The following is an 18,636-nucleotide window of genomic DNA, read 5'->3' on the forward strand; positions in this document are numbered from 1 at the left end:
CTCACAGTCCCACAACACTGCGGCATCAGCAGGTACACCAGGCCGGGAGCGTCAAAAGGCGCACGGCGGACAATCACCAAAGCGAGACACCTTTGCCACTTCCCTTCGATTTTCAGGTGGTAGAGCGGAGGACTGCAGTGGAAAAAAAGCAAAGCAAAGTCGTCGTTAGGTCGCTGGTTCGACTCCGGCTTGAAGGAGCGGGCGTTCTTGTGCAGTAAGTGAGCGGTAAGGAGCTTTCAGCTCAAGGCAGTGCTCTTAACTTGACGCTAGTTTACATGTTGCTGCTGAGGCACAGGACACCTCCATTGCTTGAGCAGTTGCATCTGCACACCAGCAGGGAGTGCCTTTGAGCAGCAATGCACCAAAACACCCACCACTCTCTTTCAGGCAAAACCTCAGGCAAAAGAATTCATCTATCAGTCAGACAGGGCTCTCGGCTGCTCCCTCACGCTCGTGGCGGCTGCTACTTTCCGGTCACCTCGCTTCCCTTCCGTCGGCTCGGGCTCTTTCTCGGCTTCTTTCCCCATTTCTCTGACTTCCCGCCCTGCCGTTGCTCGGTAACGCCGATTGGAGCAAAGCGTTGAAAGAGATCAGGGAGCGGGCTAACCCAAAGCAGGAGATCCCTGCTGGTGGCGCAGCAACTCAGAGGCGAGTGCTAAGGAGCTACTGAGAAGCAAACTTGGTGCAATTGTAAGACGCAGCTGGGGAATTAGCTCAAATGGTAGAGCGCTCGCTTTGCATGTGAGAGGTAGCGGGATCGATGCCTGCATTCTCCACTCCTCTTTTGGCTCGGGGCAATGGCTCAAACGCAACAGTGGTGTCAGCTGTCGGTGAACCTGTGTACTTCCGAACGGTCTCCACACGCTGAGGGACAGAGGGGCCAAGGGACATCAAATCCTTTGGTGTGCCGTAGCAGCAAGTCTTGTGCAGCCAAAATGGAAAGCTGAGATGAGGGATAAAAAAGCTTTGCAAGTATCAATGCCTTCTCTGAGGATTGAACTCAGGATCTTTAGATTATGAGACTGACGCGCTGCCTACTGCGCTAAGAAGGCACTGGCCGTGCAAACTGCTGGGCAGCATGACCAAGTAGGTGCGCTTGCGAGGCATCTAGAGCCATAATGCAAAGTGCGTAAAAAAGATTAAGCCAGGTAGGAGTCGAACCTACAATCTTCTGATCCGTAGTGAGACGCGTTATCCATTGCGCCACTGGCACAGCCTCTCCAGAGCAGCGGGCAACTCACAGTCCCACAACACTGCGGCATCAGCAGGTACACCAGGCCGCGAGCGTCAAAAGGCGCACGGCGGACAATCACCAAAGCGAGACACCTTTGCCGCTTCCCTTCGATTTTCAGGTGGTAGAGCGGAGGACTGCAGTGGAAAAAAAGCAAAGCAAAGTCGTCGTTAGGTCGCTGGTTCGACTCCGGCTTGAAGGAGCGGGCGTTCTTGTGCAGTAAGTGAGCGGTAAGGAGCTTTTAGCTCAAGGCAGTGCTCTTAACTTGACGCTGGTTTACATGTTGCTGCTGAGGCACAGGACACCTCCATTGCTTGAGCAGTTGCATCTGCACACCAGCAGGGAGTGCCTTTGAGCAGCAATGCACCAAAACACCCACCACTCTCTTTCAGGCAAAACCTCAGGCAAAAGAATTCATCTATCAGTCAGACAGGGCTCTCGGCTGCTCCCTCACGCTCGTGGCGGCTGCTACTTTCCGGTCACCTCGCTTCCCTTCCGTCGGCTCGGGCTCTTTCTCGGCTTCTTTCCCCATTTCTCTGACTTCCCGCCCTGCCGTTGCTCGGTAACGCCGATTGGAGCAAAGCGTTGAAAGAGATCAGGGAGCGGGCTAACCCAAAGCAGGAGATCCCTGCTGGTGGCGCAGCAACTCAGAGGCGAGTGCTAAGGAGCTACTGAGAAGCAAACTTGGTGCAATTGTAAGACGCAGCTGGGGAATTAGCTCAAATGGTAGAGCGCTCGCTTTGCATGTGAGAGGTAGCGGGATCGATGCCTGCATTCTCCACTCCTCTTTTGGCTCGGGGCAATGGCTCAAACGCAACAGTGGTGTCAGCTGTCGGTGAACCTGTGTACTTCCGAAGGGTCTCCACACGCTGAGGGACAGAGGGGCCAAGGGACATCAAATCCTTTGGTGTGCCGTAGCAGCAAGTCTTGTGCAGCCAAAATGGAAAGCTGAGATGAGGGATAAAAAAGCTTTGCAAGTATCAATGCCTTCTCTGAGGATTGAACTCAGGATCTTTAGATTATGAGACTGACGCGCTGCCTACTGCGCTAAGAAGGCACTGGCCGTGCAAACTGCTGGGCAGCATGACCAAGTAGGTGCGCTTGCGAGGCATCTAGAGCCATAATGCAAAGTGCGTAAAAAAGATTAAGCCAGGTAGGAGTCGAACCTACAATCTTCTGATCCGTAGTGAGACGCGTTATCCATTGCGCCACTGGCACAGCCTCTCCAGAGCAGCGGGCAACTCACAGTCCCACAACACTGCGGCATCAGCAGGTACACCAGGCCGCGAGCGTCAAAAGGCGCACGGCGGACAATCACCAAAGCGAGACACCTTTGCCGCTTCCCTTCGATTTTCAGGTGGTAGAGCGGAGGACTGCAGTGGAAAAAAAGCAAAGCAAAGTCGTCGTTAGGTCGCTGGTTCGACTCCGGCTTGAAGGAGCGGGCGTTCTTGTGCAGTAAGTGAGCGGTAAGGAGCTTTTAGCTCAAGGCAGTGCTCTTAACTTGACGCTGGTTTACATGTTGCTGCTGAGGAACAGGACACCTCCATTGCTTGAGCAGTTGCATCTGCACACCAGCAGGGAGTGCCTTTGAGCAGCAATGCACCAAAACACCCACCACTCTCTTTCAGGCAAAACCTCAGGCAAAAGAATTCATCTATCAGTCAGACAGGGCTCTCGGCTGCTCCCTCACGCTCGTGGCGGCTGCTACTTTCCGGTCACCTCGCTTCCCTTCCGTCGGCTCGGGCTCTTTCTCGGCTTCTTTCCCCATTTCTCTGACTTCCCGCCCTGCCGTTGCTCGGTAACGCCGATTGGAGCAAAGCGTTGAAAGAGATCAGGGAGCGGGCTAACCCAAAGCAGGAGATCCCTGCTGGTGGCGCAGCAACTCAGAGGCGAGTGCTAAGGAGCTACTGAGAAGCAAACTGGGTGCAATTGTAAGACGCAGCTGGGGAATTAGCTCAAATGGTAGAGCGCTCGCTTTGCATGTGAGAGGTAGCGGGATCGATGCCTGCATTCTCCACTCCTCTTTTGGCTCGGGGCAATGGCTCAAACGCAACAGTGGTGTCAGCTGTCGGTGAACCTGTGTACTTCCGAAGGGTCTCCACACGCTGAGGGACAGAGGGGCCAAGGGACATCAAATCCTTTGGTGTGCCGTAGCAGCAAGTCTTGTGCAGCCAAAATGGAAAGCTGAGATGAGGGATAAAAAAGCTTTGCAAGTATCAATGCCTTCTCTGAGGATTGAACTCAGGATCTTTAGATTATGAGACTGACGCGCTGCCTACTGCGCTAAGAAGGCACTGGCCGTGCAAACTGCTGGGCAGCATGACCAAGTAGGTGCGCTTGCGAGGCATCTAGAGCCATAATGCAAAGTGCGTAAAAAAGATTAAGCCAGGTAGGAGTCGAGCCTACAATCTTCTGATCCGTAGTGAGACGCGTTATCCATTGCGCCACTGGCACATCCTCTCCAGAGCAGCGGGCAACTCACAGTCCCACAACACTGCGGCATCAGCAGGTACACCAGGCCGCGAGCGTCAAAAGGCGCACGGCGGACAATCACCAAAGCGAGACACCTTTGCCGCTTCCCTTCGATTTTCAGGTGGTAGAGCGGAGGACTGCAGTGGAAAAAAAGCAAAGCAAAGTCGTCGTTAGGTCGCTGGTTCGACTCCGGCTTGAAGGAGCGGGCGTTCTTGTGCAGTAAGTGAGCGGTAAGGAGCATTTTGCTCAAGGCAGTGCTCTTAACTTGACGCTAGTTTACATGTTGCTGCTAAGGCACAGGACACCTCCATTGCTTGAGCAGTTGCATCTGCACACCAGCAGGGAGTGCCTTTGAGCAGCAACGCACCAAAACACCCAGCACTCTCTTTCAGGCAAAGCCTCAGGCAAAAGAATTCATCTATCAGTCAGACAGGGCTCTCGGCTGCTCCCTCACGCTCGTGGCGGCTGCTACTTTCCGGTCACCTCGCTTCCCTTCCGGCGGCTCGGGCTCTTTCTCGGCTTCTTTCCCCATTTCTCTGACTTCCCGCCCTGCCGTTGCTCGGTAACGCCGATTGGAGCAAAGCGTTGAAAGAGATCAGGGAGCGGGCTAACCCGAAGCAGGAGATCCCTGCTGGTGGCGCAGCAACTCAGAGGCGAGTGCTAAGGAGCTACTGAGAAGCAAACTTGGTGCAACTGCAAGAAGTAGCTGGGGAATTAGCTCAAATGGTAGAGCGCTCGCTTCGCATGTGAGAGGTAGCGGGATCGATGCCCGCATTCTCCACTCCTCTTTTGCCTCGGGGCAATGGCTCAAACACAACAGTGGTGTCAGCTGTCGGTGAACCCGTGTACTTCCGAAGTGTCTCCACACGCTGAGGTGCAGAGGGGGGCCAAGGGACATCAAATCCTTTGGTGTGCTTTAGCAGCAAGACTTGTCGATAGTCTTGTGCAGCAAGACTTGTCGATAGTCTTGTGCAGCCAAAATGGAAAGCTGAGATGAGGGATAAAAAAGCTTTGCAAGTATCAATGCCTTCTCTGAGGATTGAACTCAGGATCTTTAGATTATGAGACTGACGCGCTGCCTACTGCGCTAAGAAGTCACGGGCCGTGCAAACTGCTGGGCAGCATGACCAAGTAGGTGCGCTTGCGAGATATCTAGAGCCATAATGCAAAGTGCGTAAAAAAGATTAAGCCAGGTAGGAGTCGAGCCTACAATCTTCTGATCCGTAGTGAGACGCGTTATCCATTGCGCCACTGGCACATCCTCTCCAGAGCAGCGGGCAACTCACAGTCCCACAACACTGCGGCATCAGCAGGTACACCAGGCCGCGAGCGTCAAAAGGCGCACGGCGGACAATCACCAAAGCGAGACACCTTTGCCGCTTCCCTTCGATTTTCAGGTGGTAGAGCGGAGGACTGCAGTGGAAAAAAAGCAAAGCAAAGTCGTCGTTAGGTCGCTGATTCGACTCCGGCTTGAAGGAGCGGGCGTTCTTGTGCAGTAAGTGAGCGGTAAGGAGCATTTTGCTCAAGGCAGTGCTCTTAACTTGACGCTAGTTTACATGTTGCTGCTAAGGCACAGGACACCTCCATTGCTTGAGCAGTTGCATCTGCACACCAGCAGGGAGTGCCTTTGAGCAGCAACGCACCAAAACACCCAGCACTCTCTTTCAGGCAAAGCCTCAGGCAAAAGAATTCATCTATCAGTCAGACAGGGCTCTCGGCTGCTCCCTCACGCTCGTGGCGGCTGCTACTTTCCGGTCACCTCGCTTCCCTTCCGGCGGCTCGGGCTCTTTCTCGGCTTCTTTCCCCATTTCTCTGACTTCCCGCCCTGCCGTTGCTCGGTAACGCCGATTGGAGCAAAGCGTTGAAAGAGATCAGGGAGCGGGCTAACCCGAAGCAGGAGATCCCTGCTGGTGGCGCAGCAACTCAGAGGCGAGTGCTAAGGAGCTACTGAGAAGCAAACTTGGTGCAACTGCAAGAAGTAGCTGGGGAATTAGCTCAAATGGTAGAGCGCTCGCTTCGCATGTGAGAGGTAGCGGGATCGATGCCCGCATTCTCCACTCCTCTTTTGGCTCGGGGCAATGGCTCAAACACAACAGTGGTGTCAGCTGTCGGTGAACCCGTGTACTTCCGAAGTGTCTCCACACGCTGAGGTGCAGAGGGGGGCCAAGGGACATCAAATCCTTTGGTGTGCTTTAGCAGCAAGACTTGTCGATAGTCTTGTGCAGCAAGACTTGTCGATAGTCTTGTGCAGCCAAAATGGAAAGCTGAGATGAGGGATAAAAAAGCTTTGCAAGTATCAATGCCTTCTCTGAGGATTGAACTCAGGATCTTTAGATTATGAGACTGACGCGCTGCCTACTGCGCTAAGAAGGCACTGGCCGTGCAAACTGCTGGGCAGCATGACCAAGTAGGTGCGCTTGCGAGGCATCTAGAGCCATAATGCAAAGTGCGTAAAAAAGATTAAGCCAGGTAGGAGTCGAACCTACAATCTTCTGATCCGTAGTGAGACGCGTTATCCATTGCGCCACTGGCACAGCCTCTCCAGAGCAGCGGGCAACTCACAGTCCCACAACACTGCGGCATCAGCAGGTACACCAGGCCGCGAGCGTCAAAAGGCGCACGGCGGACAATCACCAAAGCGAGACACCTTTGCCGCTTCCCTTCGATTTTCAGGTGGTAGAGCGGAGGACTGCAGTGGAAAAAAAGCAAAGCAAAGTCGTCGTTAGGTCGCTGGTTCGACTCCGGCTTGAAGGAGCGGGCGTTCTTGTGCAGTAAGTGAGCGGTAAGGAGCATTTTGCTCAAGGCAGTGCTCTTAACTTGACGCTAGTTTACATGTTGCTGCTAAGGCACAGGACACCTCCATTGCTTGAGCAGTTGCATCTGCACACCAGCAGGGAGTGCCTTTGAGCAGCAACGCACCAAAACACCCAGCACTCTCTTTCAGGCAAAACCTCAGGCAAAAGAAGTCGTCTATCAGTCAGACAGGGCTCTCGGCTGCTCCCTCAGGTTCGTGGCGGCTGCTACTTTCCGGTCACCTCGCTTCCCTTCTGCCGGCTCGGGCTCTTTCTCGGCTTCTTTCCCCATTTCTCTGACTTCCCGCCCTGCCGTTGCTCGGTAACGCCGATTGGAGCAAAGCGTTGAAAGAGATCAGGGAGCGGGCTAACCCGAAGCAGGAGATCCCTGCTGGTGGCGCAGCAACTCAGAGGCGAGTGCTAAGGAGCTACTGAGAAGCAAACTTGGTGCAACTGCAAGAAGTAGCTGGGGAATTAGCTCAAATGGTAGAGCGCTCGCTTCGCATGTGAGAGGTAGCGGGATCGATGCCCGCATTCTCCACTCCTCTTTTGGCTCGGGGCAATGGCTCAAACACAACAGTGGTGTCAGCTGTCGGTGAACCCGTGTACTTCCGAAGGTTCTCCACACGCTGAGGTACAGAGGGGCCAAGGGACATCAAATCCTTTGGTGTGCCGTAGCAGCAAGTCTTGTCGATAGTCTTGTGCAGCAAAAATGGAAAGCTGAGATGAGGGATAAAAATGCTTTGCAAGTATCAATGCCTTCTCTGAGGATCGAACTCAGGACCTTCAGATTATGAGACTGACGCGCTGCCTACTGCGCTAAGAAGGCACTTGCCATGCAAACTGCTGGGCAGCATGACCAAGTAGGTGCGCTTGCGAGGCATCTAGCGCCATAATGCAAAGTGCGTAAAAAAGTTCGAGCCAGGTAGGAGTCGAACCTACAATCTTCTGATCCGTAGTCAGACGCGTTATCCATTGCGCCACAGGCCCAGCCTGTACAGAGCAGCTGGCAACTCACAGTCCCACAACACTGCGGCATCAGCAGGTACACCAGGCCGGGAGCGTCAAAAGGCGCACGGCGGACAATCACCAAAGCGAGACACCTTTGCCACTTCCCTTCGATTTTCAGGTGGTAGAGCGGAGGACTGCAGTGGAAAAAAAGCAAAGCAAAGTCGTCGTTAGGTCGCTGGTTCGACTCCGGCTTGAAGGAGCGGGCGTTCTTGTGCAGTAAGTGAGCGGTAAGGAGCTTTCAGCTCAAGGCAGTGCTCTTAACTTGACGCTAGTTTACATGTTGCTGCTGAGGCACAGGACACCTCCATTGCTTGAGCAGTTGCATCTGCACACCAGCAGGGAGTGCCTTTGAGCAGCAATGCACCAAAACACCCACCACTCTCTTTCAGGCAAAACCTCAGGCAAAAGAATTCATCTATCAGTCAGACAGGGCTCTCGGCTGCTCCCTCACGCTCGTGGCGGCTGCTACTTTCCGGTCACCTCGCTTCCCTTCCGTCGGCTCGGGCTCTTTCTCGGCTTCTTTCCCCATTTCTCTGACTTCCCGCCCTGCCGTTGCTCGGTAACGCCGATTGGAGCAAAGCGTTGAAAGAGATCAGGGAGCGGGCTAACCCAAAGCAGGAGATCCCTGCTGGTGGCGCAGCAACTCAGAGGCGAGTGCTAAGGAGCTACTGAGAAGCAAACTTGGTGCAATTGTAAGACGCAGCTGGGGAATTAGCTCAAATGGTAGAGCGCTCGCTTTGCATGTGAGAGGTAGCGGGATCGATGCCTGCATTCTCCACTCCTCTTTTGCCTCGGGGCAATGGCTCAAACGCAACAGTGGTGTCAGCTGTCGGTGAACCTGTGTACTTCCGAAGGGTCTCCACACGCTGAGGGACAGAGGGGCCAAGGGACATCAAATCCTTTGGTGTGCCGTAGCAGCAAGTCTTGTGCAGCCAAAATGGAAAGCTGAGATGAGGGATAAAAAAGCTTTGCAAGTATCAATGCCTTCTCTGAGGATTGAACTCAGGATCTTTAGATTATGAGACTGACGCGCTGCCTACTGCGCTAAGAAGGCACTGGCCGTGCAAACTGCTGGGCAGCATGACCAAGTAGGTGCGCTTGCGAGGCATCTAGAGCCATAATGCAAAGTGCGTAAAAAAGATTAAGCCAGGTAGGAGTCGAACCTACAATCTTCTGATCCGTAGTGAGACGCGTTATCCATTGCGCCACTGGCACAGCCTCTCCAGAGCAGCGGGCAACTCACAGTCCCACAACACTGCGGCATCAGCAGGTACACCAGGCCGCGAGCGTCAAAAGGCGCACGGCGGACAATCACCAAAGCGAGACACCTTTGCCACTTCCCTTCGATTTTCAGGTGGTAGAGCGGAGGACTGCAGTGGAAAAAAAGCAAAGCAAAGTCGTCGTTAGGTCGCTGGTTCGACTCCGGCTTGAAGGAGCGGGCGTTCTTGTGCAGTAAGTGAGCGGTAAGGAGCTTTCAGCTCAAGGCAGTGCTCTTAACTTGACGCTAGTTTACATGTTGCTGCTGAGGCACAGGACACCTCCATTGCTTGAGCAGTTGCATCTGCACACCAGCAGGGAGTGCCTTTGAGCAGCAATGCACCAAAACACCCACCACTCTCTTTCAGGCAAAACCTCAGGCAAAAGAATTCATCTATCAGTCAGACAGGGCTCTCGGCTGCTCCCTCACGCTCGTGGCGGCTGCTACTTTCCGGTCACCTCGCTTCCCTTCCGGCGGCTCGGGCTCTTTCTCGGCTTCTTTCCCCATTTCTCTGACTTCCCGCCCTGCCGTTGCTCGGTAACGCCGATTGGAGCAAAGCGTTGAAAGAGATCAGGGAGCGGGCTAACCCGAAGCAGGAGATCCCTGCTGGTGGCGCAGCAACTCAGAGGCGAGTGCTAAGGAGCTACTGAGAAGCAAACTTGGTGCAACTGCAAGAAGTAGCTGGGGAATTAGCTCAAATGGTAGAGCGCTCGCTTCGCATGTGAGAGGTAGCGGGATCGATGCCCGCATTCTCCACTCCTCTTTTGGCTCGGGGCAATGGCTCAAACACAACAGTGGTGTCAGCTGTCGGTGAACCCGTGTACTTCCGAAGTGTCTCCACACGCTGAGGTGCAGAGGGGGGCCAAGGGACATCAAATCCTTTGGTGTGCTTTAGCAGCAAGACTTGTCGATAGTCTTGTGCAGCAAGACTTGTCGATAGTCTTGTGCAGCCAAAATGGAAAGCTGAGATGAGGGATAAAAAAGCTTTGCAAGTATCAATGCCTTCTCTGAGGATTGAACTCAGGATCTTTAGATTATGAGACTGACGCGCTGCCTACTGCGCTAAGAAGGCACTGGCCGTGCAAACTGCTGGGCAGCATGACCAAGTAGGTGCGCTTGCGAGGCATCTAGAGCCATAATGCAAAGTGCGTAAAAAAGATTAAGCCAGGTAGGAGTCGAACCTACAATCTTCTGATCCGTAGTGAGACGCGTTATCCATTGCGCCACTGGCACAGCCTCTCCAGAGCAGCGGGCAACTCACAGTCCCACAACACTGCGGCATCAGCAGGTACACCAGGCCGCGAGCGTCAAAAGGCGCACGGCGGACAATCACCAAAGCGAGACACCTTTGCCGCTTCCCTTCGATTTTCAGGTGGTAGAGCGGAGGACTGCAGTGGAAAAAAAGCAAAGCAAAGTCGTCGTTAGGTCGCTGGTTCGACTCCGGCTTGAAGGAGCGGGCGTTCTTGTGCAGTAAGTGAGCGGTAAGGAGCATTTTGCTCAAGGCAGTGCTCTTAACTTGACGCTAGTTTACATGTTGCTGCTAAGGCACAGGACACCTCCATTGCTTGAGCAGTTGCATCTGCACACCAGCAGGGAGTGCCTTTGAGCAGCAACGCACCAAAACACCCAGCACTCTCTTTCAGGCAAAACCTCAGGCAAAAGAAGTCGTCTATCAGTCAGACAGGGCTCTCGGCTGCTCCCTCAGGTTCGTGGCGGCTGCTACTTTCCGGTCACCTCGCTTCCCTTCTGCCGGCTCGGGCTCTTTCTCGGCTTCTTTCCCCATTTCTCTGACTTCCCGCCCTGCCGTTGCTCGGTAACGCCGATTGGAGCAAAGCGTTGAAAGAGATCAGGGAGCGGGCTAACCCGAAGCAGGAGATCCCTGCTGGTGGCGCAGCAACTCAGAGGCGAGTGCTAAGGAGCTACTGAGAAGCAAACTTGGTGCAACTGCAAGAAGTAGCTGGGGAATTAGCTCAAATGGTAGAGCGCTCGCTTCGCATGTGAGAGGTAGCGGGATCGATGCCCGCATTCTCCACTCCTCTTTTGGCTCGGGGCAATGGCTCAAACACAACAGTGGTGTCAGCTGTCGGTGAACCCGTGTACTTCCGAAGGTTCTCCACACGCTGAGGTACAGAGGGGCCAAGGGACATCAAATCCTTTGGTGTGCCGTAGCAGCAAGTCTTGTCGATAGTCTTGTGCAGCAAAAATGGAAAGCTGAGATGAGGGATAAAAATGCTTTGCAAGTATCAATGCCTTCTCTGAGGATCGAACTCAGGACCTTCAGATTATGAGACTGACGCGCTGCCTACTGCGCTAAGAAGGCACTTGCCATGCAAACTGCTGGGCAGCATGACCAAGTAGGTGCGCTTGCGAGGCATCTAGCGCCATAATGCAAAGTGCGTAAAAAAGTTCGAGCCAGGTAGGAGTCGAACCTACAATCTTCTGATCCGTAGTCAGACGCGTTATCCATTGCGCCACAGGCCCAGCCTGTACAGAGCAGCTGGCAACTCACAGTCCCACAACACTGCGGCATCAGCAGGTACACCAGGCCGGGAGCGTCAAAAGGCGCACGGCGGACAATCACCAAAGCGAGACACCTTTGCCACTTCCCTTCGATTTTCAGGTGGTAGAGCGGAGGACTGCAGTGGAAAAAAAGCAAAGCAAAGTCGTCGTTAGGTCGCTGGTTCGACTCCGGCTTGAAGGAGCGGGCGTTCTTGTGCAGTAAGTGAGCGGTAAGGAGCTTTCAGCTCAAGGCAGTGCTCTTAACTTGACGCTAGTTTACATGTTGCTGCTGAGGCACAGGACACCTCCATTGCTTGAGCAGTTGCATCTGCACACCAGCAGGGAGTGCCTTTGAGCAGCAATGCACCAAAACACCCACCACTCTCTTTCAGGCAAAACCTCAGGCAAAAGAATTCATCTATCAGTCAGACAGGGCTCTCGGCTGCTCCCTCACGCTCGTGGCGGCTGCTACTTTCCGGTCACCTCGCTTCCCTTCCGTCGGCTCGGGCTCTTTCTCGGCTTCTTTCCCCATTTCTCTGACTTCCCGCCCTGCCGTTGCTCGGTAACGCCGATTGGAGCAAAGCGTTGAAAGAGATCAGGGAGCGGGCTAACCCAAAGCAGGAGATCCCTGCTGGTGGCGCAGCAACTCAGAGGCGAGTGCTAAGGAGCTACTGAGAAGCAAACTTGGTGCAATTGTAAGACGCAGCTGGGGAATTAGCTCAAATGGTAGAGCGCTCGCTTTGCATGTGAGAGGTAGCGGGATCGATGCCTGCATTCTCCACTCCTCTTTTGGCTCGGGGCAATGGCTCAAACGCAACAGTGGTGTCAGCTGTCGGTGAACCTGTGTACTTCCGAACGGTCTCCACACGCTGAGGGACAGAGGGGCCAAGGGACATCAAATCCTTTGGTGTGCCGTAGCAGCAAGTCTTGTGCAGCCAAAATGGAAAGCTGAGATGAGGGATAAAAAAGCTTTGCAAGTATCAATGCCTTCTCTGAGGATTGAACTCAGGATCTTTAGATTATGAGACTGACGCGCTGCCTACTGCGCTAAGAAGGCACTGGCCGTGCAAACTGCTGGGCAGCATGACCAAGTAGGTGCGCTTGCGAGGCATCTAGAGCCATAATGCAAAGTGCGTAAAAAAGATTAAGCCAGGTAGGAGTCGAACCTACAATCTTCTGATCCGTAGTGAGACGCGTTATCCATTGCGCCACTGGCACAGCCTCTCCAGAGCAGCGGGCAACTCACAGTCCCACAACACTGCGGCATCAGCAGGTACACCAGGCCGCGAGCGTCAAAAGGCGCACGGCGGACAATCACCAAAGCGAGACACCTTTGCCGCTTCCCTTCGATTTTCAGGTGGTAGAGCGGAGGACTGCAGTGGAAAAAAAGCAAAGCAAAGTCGTCGTTAGGTCGCTGGTTCGACTCCGGCTTGAAGGAGCGGGCGTTCTTGTGCAGTAAGTGAGCGGTAAGGAGCTTTTAGCTCAAGGCAGTGCTCTTAACTTGACGCTGGTTTACATGTTGCTGCTGAGGCACAGGACACCTCCATTGCTTGAGCAGTTGCATCTGCACACCAGCAGGGAGTGCCTTTGAGCAGCAATGCACCAAAACACCCACCACTCTCTTTCAGGCAAAACCTCAGGCAAAAGAATTCATCTATCAGTCAGACAGGGCTCTCGGCTGCTCCCTCACGCTCGTGGCGGCTGCTACTTTCCGGTCACCTCGCTTCCCTTCCGTCGGCTCGGGCTCTTTCTCGGCTTCTTTCCCCATTTCTCTGACTTCCCGCCCTGCCGTTGCTCGGTAACGCCGATTGGAGCAAAGCGTTGAAAGAGATCAGGGAGCGGGCTAACCCAAAGCAGGAGATCCCTGCTGGTGGCGCAGCAACTCAGAGGCGAGTGCTAAGGAGCTACTGAGAAGCAAACTTGGTGCAATTGTAAGACGCAGCTGGGGAATTAGCTCAAATGGTAGAGCGCTCGCTTTGCATGTGAGAGGTAGCGGGATCGATGCCTGCATTCTCCACTCCTCTTTTGGCTCGGGGCAATGGCTCAAACGCAACAGTGGTGTCAGCTGTCGGTGAACCTGTGTACTTCCGAAGGGTCTCCACACGCTGAGGGACAGAGGGGCCAAGGGACATCAAATCCTTTGGTGTGCCGTAGCAGCAAGTCTTGTGCAGCCAAAATGGAAAGCTGAGATGAGGGATAAAAAAGCTTTGCAAGTATCAATGCCTTCTCTGAGGATTGAACTCAGGATCTTTAGATTATGAGACTGACGCGCTGCCTACTGCGCTAAGAAGGCACTGGCCGTGCAAACTGCTGGGCAGCATGACCAAGTAGGTGCGCTTGCGAGGCATCTAGAGCCATAATGCAAAGTGCGTAAAAAAGATTAAGCCAGGTAGGAGTCGAACCTACAATCTTCTGATCCGTAGTGAGACGCGTTATCCATTGCGCCACTGGCACAGCCTCTCCAGAGCAGCGGGCAACTCACAGTCCCACAACACTGCGGCATCAGCAGGTACACCAGGCCGCGAGCGTCAAAAGGCGCACGGCGGACAATCACCAAAGCGAGACACCTTTGCCGCTTCCCTTCGATTTTCAGGTGGTAGAGCGGAGGACTGCAGTGGAAAAAAAGCAAAGCAAAGTCGTCGTTAGGTCGCTGGTTCGACTCCGGCTTGAAGGAGCGGGCGTTCTTGTGCAGTAAGTGAGCGGTAAGGAGCTTTTAGCTCAAGGCAGTGCTCTTAACTTGACGCTGGTTTACATGTTGCTGCTGAGGCACAGGACACCTCCATTGCTTGAGCAGTTGCATCTGCACACCAGCAGGGAGTGCCTTTGAGCAGCAATGCACCAAAACACCCACCACTCTCTTTCAGGCAAAACCTCAGGCAAAAGAATTCATCTATCAGTCAGACAGGGCTCTCGGCTGCTCCCTCACGCTCGTGGCGGCTGCTACTTTCCGGTCACCTCGCTTCCCTTCCGTCGGCTCGGGCTCTTTCTCGGCTTCTTTCCCCATTTCTCTGACTTCCCGCCCTGCCGTTGCTCGGTAACGCCGATTGGAGCAAAGCGTTGAAAGAGATCAGGGAGCGGGCTAACCCAAAGCAGGAGATCCCTGCTGGTGGCGCAGCAACTCAGAGGCGAGTGCTAAGGAGCTACTGAGAAGCAAACTTGGTGCAATTGTAAGACGCAGCTGGGGAATTAGCTCAAATGGTAGAGCGCTCGCTTTGCATGTGAGAGGTAGCGGGATCGATGCCTGCATTCTCCACTCCTCTTTTGGCTCGGGGCAATGGCTCAAACGCAACAGTGGTGTCAGCTGTCGGTGAACCTGTGTACTTCCGAAGGGTCTCCACACGCTGAGGGACAGAGGGGCCAAGGGACATCAAATCCTTTGGTGTGCCGTAGCAGCAAGTCTTGTGCAGCCAAAATGGAAAGCTGAGATGAGGGATAAAAAAGCTTTGCAAGTATCAATGCCTTCTCTGAGGATTGAACTCAGGATCTTTAGATTATGAGACTGACGCGCTGCCTACTGCGCTAAGAAGGCACTGGCCGTGCAAACTGCTGGGCAGCATGACCAAGTAGGTGCGCTTGCGAGGCATCTAGAGCCATAATGCAAAGTGCGTAAAAAAGATTAAGCCAGGTAGGAGTCGAGCCTACAATCTTCTGATCCGTAGTGAGACGCGTTATCCATTGCGCCACTGGCACATCCTCTCCAGAGCAGCGGGCAACTCACAGTCCCACAACACTGCGGCATCAGCAGGTACACCAGGCCGCGAGCGTCAAAAGGCGCACGGCGGACAATCACCAAAGCGAGACACCTTTGCCGCTTCCCTTCGATTTTCAGGTGGTAGAGCGGAGGACTGCAGTGGAAAAAAAGCAAAGCAAAGTCGTCGTTAGGTCGCTGGTTCGACTCCGGCTTGAAGGAGCGGGCGTTCTTGTGCAGTAAGTGAGCGGTAAGGAGCATTTTGCTCAAGGCAGTGCTCTTAACTTGACGCTAGTTTACATGTTGCTGCTAAGGCACAGGACACCTCCATTGCTTGAGCAGTTGCATCTGCACACCAGCAGGGAGTGCCTTTGAGCAGCAACGCACCAAAACACCCAGCACTCTCTTTCAGGCAAAGCCTCAGGCAAAAGAATTCATCTATCAGTCAGACAGGGCTCTCGGCTGCTCCCTCACGCTCGTGGCGGCTGCTACTTTCCGGTCACCTCGCTTCCCTTCCGGCGGCTCGGGCTCTTTCTCGGCTTCTTTCCCCATTTCTCTGACTTCCCGCCCTGCCGTTGCTCGGTAACGCCGATTGGAGCAAAGCGTTGAAAGAGATCAGGGAGCGGGCTAACCCAAAGCAGGAGATCCCTGCTGGTGGCGCAGCAACTCAGAGGCGAGTGCTAAGGAGCTACTGAGAAGCAAACTTGGTGCAACTGCAAGAAGTAGCTGGGGAATTAGCTCAAATGGTAGAGCGCTCGCTTCGCATGTGAGAGGTAGCGGGATCGATGCCCGCATTCTCCACTCCTCTTTTGGCTCGGGGCAATGGCTCAAACACAACAGTGGTGTCAGCTGTCGGTGAACCCGTGTACTTCCGAAGGTTCTCCACACGCTGAGGTACAGAGGGGCCAAGGGACATCAAATCCTTTGGTGTGCCGTAGCAGCAAGTCTTGTCGATAGTCTTGTGCAGCAAAAATGGAAAGCTGAGATGAGGGATAAAAATGCTTTGCAAGTATCAATGCCTTCTCTGAGGATCGAACTCAGGACCTTCAGATTATGAGACTGACGCGCTGCCTACTGCGCTAAGAAGGCACTTGCCATGCAAACTGCTGGGCAGCATGACCAAGTAGGTGCGCTTGCGAGGCATCTAGCGCCATAATGCAAAGTGCGTAAAAAAGTTCGAGCCAGGTAGGAGTCGAACCTACAATCTTCTGATCCGTAGTCAGACGCGTTATCCATTGCGCCACAGGCCCAGCCTGTACAGAGCAGCTGGCAACTCACAGTCCCACAACACTGCGGCATCAGCAGGTACACCAGGCCGGGAGCGTCAAAAGGCGCACGGCGGACAATCACCAAAGCGAGACACCTTTGCCACTTCCCTTCGATTTTCAGGTGGTAGAGCGGAGGACTGCAGTGGAAAAAAAGCAAAGCAAAGTCGTCGTTAGGTCGCTGGTTCGACTCCGGCTTGAAGGAGCGGGCGTTCTTGTGCAGTAAGTGAGCGGTAAGGAGCTTTCAGCTCAAGGCAGTGCTCTTAACTTGACGCTAGTTTACATGTTGCTGCTGAGGCACAGGACACCTCCATTGCTTGAGCAGTTGCATCTGCACACCAGCAGGGAGTGCCTTTGAGCAGCAATGCACCAAAACACCCACCACTCTCTTTCAGGCAAAACCTCAGGCAAAAGAATTCATCTATCAGTCAGACAGGGCTCTCGGCTGCTCCCTCACGCTCGTGGCGGCTGCTACTTTCCGGTCACCTCGCTTCCCTTCCGTCGGCTCGGGCTCTTTCTCGGCTTCTTTCCCCATTTCTCTGACTTCCCGCCCTGCCGTTGCTCGGTAACGCCGATTGGAGCAAAGCGTTGAAAGAGATCAGGGAGCGGGCTAACCCAAAGCAGGAGATCCCTGCTGGTGGCGCAGCAACTCAGAGGCGAGTGCTAAGGAGCTACTGAGAAGCAAACTTGGTGCAATTGTAAGACGCAGCTGGGGAATTAGCTCAAATGGTAGAGCGCTCGCTTTGCATGTGAGAGGTAGCGGGATCGATGCCTGCATTCTCCACTCCTCTTTTGGCTCGGGGCAATGGCTCAAACGCAACAGTGGTGTCAGCTGTCGGTGAACCTGTGTACTTCCGAACGGTCTCCACACGCTGAGGGACAGAGGGGCCAAGGGACATCAAATCCTTTGGTGTGCCGTAGCAGCAAGTCTTGTGCAGCCAAAATGGAAAGCTGAGATGAGGGATAAAAAAGCTTTGCAAGTATCAATGCCTTCTCTGAGGATTGAACTCAGGATCTTTAGATTATGAGACTGACGCGCTGCCTACTGCGCTAAGAAGGCACTGGCCGTGCAAACTGCTGGGCAGCATGACCAAGTAGGTGCGCTTGCGAGGCATCTAGAGCCATAATGCAAAGTGCGTAAAAAAGATTAAGCCAGGTAGGAGTCGAACCTACAATCTTCTGATCCGTAGTGAGACGCGTTATCCATTGCGCCACTGGCACAGCCTCTCCAGAGCAGCGGGCAACTCACAGTCCCACAACACTGCGGCATCAGCAGGTACACCAGGCCGCGAGCGTCAAAAGGCGCACGGCGGACAATCACCAAAGCGAGACACCTTTGCCGCTTCCCTTCGATTTTCAGGTGGTAGAGCGGAGGACTGCAGTGGAAAAAAAGCAAAGCAAAGTCGTCGTTAGGTCGCTGGTTCGACTCCGGCTTGAAGGAGCGGGCGTTCTTGTGCAGTAAGTGAGCGGTAAGGAGCTTTTAGCTCAAGGCAGTGCTCTTAACTTGACGCTGGTTTACATGTTGCTGCTGAGGCACAGGACACCTCCATTGCTTGAGCAGTTGCATCTGCACACCAGCAGGGAGTGCCTTTGAGCAGCAATGCACCAAAACACCCACCACTCTCTTTCAGGCAAAACCTCAGGCAAAAGAATTCATCTATCAGTCAGACAGGGCTCTCGGCTGCTCCCTCACGCTCGTGGCGGCTGCTACTTTCCGGTCACCTCGCTTCCCTTCCGTCGGCTCGGGCTCTTTCTCGGCTTCTTTCCCCATTTCTCTGACTTCCCGCCCTGCCGTTGCTCGGTAACGCCGATTGGAGCAAAGCGTTGAAAGAGATCAGGGAGCGGGCTAACCCAAAGCAGGAGATCCCTGCTGGTGGCGCAGCAACTCAGAGGCGAGTGCTAAGGAGCTACTGAGAAGCAAACTTGGTGCAATTGTAAGACGCAGCTGGGGAATTAGCTCAAATGGTAGAGCGCTCGCTTTGCATGTGAGAGGTAGCGGGATCGATGCCTGCATTCTCCACTCCTCTTTTGGCTCGGGGCAATGGCTCAAACGCAACAGTGGTGTCAGCTGTCGGTGAACCTGTGTACTTCCGAAGGGTCTCCACACGCTGAGGGACAGAGGGGCCAAGGGACATCAAATCCTTTGGTGTGCCGTAGCAGCAAGTCTTGTGCAGCCAAAATGGAAAGCTGAGATGAGGGATAAAAAAGCTTTGCAAGTATCAATGCCTTCTCTGAGGATTGAACTCAGGATCTTTAGATTATGAGACTGACGCGCTGCCTACTGCGCTAAGAAGGCACTGGCCGTGCAAACTGCTGGGCAGCATGACCAAGTAGGTGCGCTTGCGAGGCATCTAGAGCCATAATGCAAAGTGCGTAAAAAAGATTAAGCCAGGTAGGAGTCGAACCTACAATCTTCTGAT

The 18,636-nt window shown here is 54.0% G+C and overlaps 6 non-coding genes across 6 annotated transcripts; all 6 read right to left on the reverse strand.

Moving 5' to 3' along the window:
• Positions 1-7,251: 7,251 nt before the first annotated feature.
• trnam-cau (transfer RNA methionine (anticodon CAU)) lies at positions 7,252-7,324 on the reverse strand. Its single transcript has one exon. It is a non-coding gene; the product is annotated as a tRNA-Met (tRNA).
• Positions 7,325-7,412: 88 nt separating this feature from the next.
• trnar-acg (transfer RNA arginine (anticodon ACG)) lies at positions 7,413-7,485 on the reverse strand. The gene has a single exon. It is a non-coding gene; the product is annotated as a tRNA-Arg (tRNA).
• Positions 7,486-11,011: 3,526 nt separating this feature from the next.
• trnam-cau (transfer RNA methionine (anticodon CAU)) lies at positions 11,012-11,084 on the reverse strand. Its single transcript has one exon. It is a non-coding gene; the product is annotated as a tRNA-Met (tRNA).
• Positions 11,085-11,172: 88 nt separating this feature from the next.
• On the reverse strand, positions 11,173-11,245 carry trnar-acg (transfer RNA arginine (anticodon ACG)). Its single transcript has one exon. It is a non-coding gene; the product is annotated as a tRNA-Arg (tRNA).
• Positions 11,246-15,967: 4,722 nt separating this feature from the next.
• trnam-cau (transfer RNA methionine (anticodon CAU)) lies at positions 15,968-16,040 on the reverse strand. Its single transcript has one exon. It is a non-coding gene; the product is annotated as a tRNA-Met (tRNA).
• An 88-nt stretch (positions 16,041-16,128) lies between these two features.
• trnar-acg (transfer RNA arginine (anticodon ACG)) lies at positions 16,129-16,201 on the reverse strand. Its single transcript has one exon. It is a non-coding gene; the product is annotated as a tRNA-Arg (tRNA).
• Between the last annotated feature and the right edge of the window lie 2,435 nt (positions 16,202-18,636).

Source organism: Somniosus microcephalus, unplaced genomic scaffold (assembly GCF_052327205.1).
Source record: "Somniosus microcephalus isolate GS21.2 unplaced genomic scaffold, FLI_Smic_1.0 scaffold134, whole genome shotgun sequence".
NCBI lineage: Eukaryota > Metazoa > Chordata > Chondrichthyes > Squaliformes > Somniosidae > Somniosus > Somniosus microcephalus.